The sequence below is a fragment of the Rhamphochromis sp. 'chilingali' genome, assembly GCF_963969265.1.
Source record: "Rhamphochromis sp. 'chilingali' genome assembly, chromosome: 18".
NCBI lineage: Eukaryota > Metazoa > Chordata > Actinopteri > Cichliformes > Cichlidae > Rhamphochromis > Rhamphochromis sp. 'chilingali'.
The window spans coordinates 152,174-155,617 of record NC_137945.1 but is presented as its reverse complement, the minus strand read 5'-3'; positions in this window follow the sequence as shown (position 1 = coordinate 155,617).

The following is a 3,444-nucleotide window of genomic DNA, read 5'->3' as shown; positions in this document are numbered from 1 at the left end:
GGTTTATTTGAAGAGTTTCAGTCAGGTTTCAGAGCTCAGCACAGAAACAGCTTTAGTGAAGGTTACAAATGATCTTCTTATGGCCTCTGACAGTGGACTCATCTCTGTGCTTGTCCTGCTAGACCTTAGCGCAGCATTCGATACTGTTGACCATAATATCCTATTAGAGCGATTAGAACATGCTGTAGGTATTACAGGTACTGCACTGCAGTGGTTTGTATCATATCTATCTAATAGACTCCACTTTGTTCATGTAAATGGAGAGTCCTCTTCACACACTGAGGTTAATTATGGAGTTCCACAGGGTTCAGTGCTAGGACCAATTCTGTTTACATTATACATGCTTCCCTTAGGCAGCATCATTAGAAGACATAGCATACATTTACACTGCTATGCAGATGACACCCAGCTCTATCTGTCCATGAAGCCAGATAACACACACCAATTAGTTAAACTGCAGGAATGTCTTAAAGACATAAAGACCTGGATGGCCGCTAACTTTCTGCTTCTTAATTCAGATAAAACTGAGGTTATTGTACTCGGCCCTGAAAAGCCTAGAAATATGGTATCTAACCAGATTCTTACTCTGGATGGCATTACCTTGGCCTCCAGTAACGCTGTGAGGAACCTTGGAGTCATTTTTGACCAGGACATGTCTTCAATGCACATATTAAACAAATATGTAAGACTGCGTTCTTCCATTTGCGCAACATCTCTAAAATTAGAAATATCCTGTCTCAGAGTGACGCTGGAAAAATAGTTCATGCATTTATTATTTCCAGGCTGGACTACTGTAATTCATTATTATCAGGATGTCCAAAAAACTCACTGAAAAGCCTTCAGCTAATCCAAAATGCTGCAGCAAGAGTACTGACAGGGACTAGAAAGAGAGAGCACATTTCTCCTGTTTTGGCTTCCCTTCATTGGCTTCCTGTTAAATCCAGAATTGAATTCAAAATCCTGCTCCTCACATATAAGGTCTTAAATAATCAGGCCCCATCTTATCTTAATAACCTTGTAGTACCATATCACCCTATTAGAGCACTTCGCTCTCGCTCTGCAGGCCTACTTGTTGTTCCTAGAGTATTTAAAAGTAGAATGGGAGGGAGAGCCTTCAGTTTTCAGGCCCCTCTTCTGTGGAACCAGCTTCCAGTTTGGATTCAGGAGACAGACACTATCTCTACTTTCAAGATTAGGCTTGAAACTTTCCTTTTTGCTAAAGCATATAGTTAGGGCTGGACCAGTTGACCCTGAATCCTCCCTTAGTTATGCTGCAATAGATGTAGGCTGCCGGGGGATTCCCATGATGCATTGAGTTTTTCCTTTCTAGTCACCTTTCTCGCTCACTATGTATTAACAGACCTCTCTGCATTGAATCATATCTGTTATTAACCTCTGTCTCTCTTCCACAGCATGTCTTTTATCCGGTCTTCCTTCTCTCACCCCAACCGGTCGCAGCAGATGGCCCCGCCCCTCCCTGAGCCTGGTTCTGCCGGAGGTTTCTTCCTGTTAAAAGGGAGTTTTTCCTTCCCACTGTTGCCAAAGTGCTTGCTCATAGGGGGTCATATGATTGTTGGTTTTTTCTCTGTATCTATGAAGCGCCTTGAGGCAACTTATGTTGTGATTTGGCGCTATATAAATAAAATCGCATTGAATTGAATTGAATATCTAAACCAGAGCACAGGGAACAGACTCACATTTTGTCTGTTGTAAAAAGGAGAAAATAACTGAGCGAGGACTTCAGCTTGACAAGGAGAGGTTTTCCTGTTCAATCTGTTTGGATCTACTGAACAAACCAGTGACTACTTCCTGCGGACACAGTTTCTGTAAGAGCTGTATTTGGAGCCACTGGGATGCAGAGGATCAGAAGGAATCCTACACTTGTCCTCAGTGCAGACAAGCCTTCTTGTTGAGGCCAGTCTTGGGGAAGAACACCATGTTAGCAGAGTTAGTGGAGGAGCTGAAGAAAGATGTACTCCAAGCTGCTCCTCATCCTCAGCATTATGCTGAACCTGGAGATGTGGCCTGTGACGTGTGCACAGAAAGAAAGCTTAAAGCCTCCAAATCCTTTCTGCAGTGCATGGCCTCTTACTGTGAGTTTCACCTTCAGCCTCACTATGAATCATCAAATTTTCAGAGACACCCACACTCCCTAGCAGATCATTACATGGAGAAACCTTTGGAATGCAAGCATGCTGATCCACACAGGTATGCACACATGGGTATTCACAGACGCGAACTAAAGCTTTCTTGGCTGCTGCCTCAAAGCACACTGTGCGCTGTCTATCTTGCGTGCTGCACAATATCGTTTATTATTTAGTAAATATTGATATCTATGACTAGCTAGTTTATTGTGATGGTGCTTTGTTTTCTCTATTATTATGTTGCTCTTTGTTGTTTGCTGTCTCCTCTGTTTGTTTTTTTTGTTTGTTTGTTTTTTTTTCTCCATACAGGTGACCCAGGAGTTCTTTTTTTTTTCTCTCTCTTCCCCCCCCTTCTCACCGTCTCTTCTCCCCTTTGGTTTTCTTTCTTTCTCTCCCCCTCTTTCTCTCATTCATTCCCCCTGTCCTATTTATTAAAAAAAAAAAAAAAAAAAAGACAAAGGATGAACTGAAGCTCTGCCATCACGTAATGTCGCATACTGCTGTTTCTGATGTCATTTAAAAAAAAAAAAAAAAAAAAAAAAAAAAAATTTTCAGAGACACAGGCTGGTGGAAGCCTTGGCAAAGCTCCAGGAGAACGTGTGCTCTGTTCACAGTAAAGTGAAAGAGATCTTCTGTTGCAGCGATCAGCAGTGCATCTGCTCCGCCTGTGCTGTGGAGGAACATAGTGGCCACGACACAGTATCAGCAATAGCAGAGAGGGCAAAGAGGCAGAAAGAGCTCGGGCCGAGATGGCAAAAAAATCCAGCAAAGAATTCAGGGCAGAGAAAAACACATGAAGCTCCTTCAGCAGCAGATGGAGGCCATCGATAGCTCTGCTGATAAGGCCATGAGGGACACCCAGATCATGTTCAACCAATTGCACCGATTAGTGGAGAAAAGAAGCTCTGACGTGCAGCAGCAGATCAGATTCCAGCAACAAACTGAACTGAGCTGGGCCAAAGAGCTTCAGAAAAAGCTCCAGCAGGAGGTAACTGACCTCCGAAGGAGAGATGCTGAACTGGAGCAGCTCTCACGAACAGAGGATCATGGCCAGTTTCTCCTCAGCTACGCCTTACTTTCAGGACTCAGTGAATCCACACATTCAGCCAGCATCAACATCCATCCTCAGAGCTACTTCCAAGAGGTGACAGCAGCTGTGTCAGATCTTGTAAATAAACTGCAGCGCATCCTGAGTCAGGACTGGTCTGAGGTCTTACTGACTGAAGGGGAGACTTTGCTGAGACCAGAACAGCACAAGACTTTAGTCAAGCAACAAATGCACTTGGTGCCACCACCACCA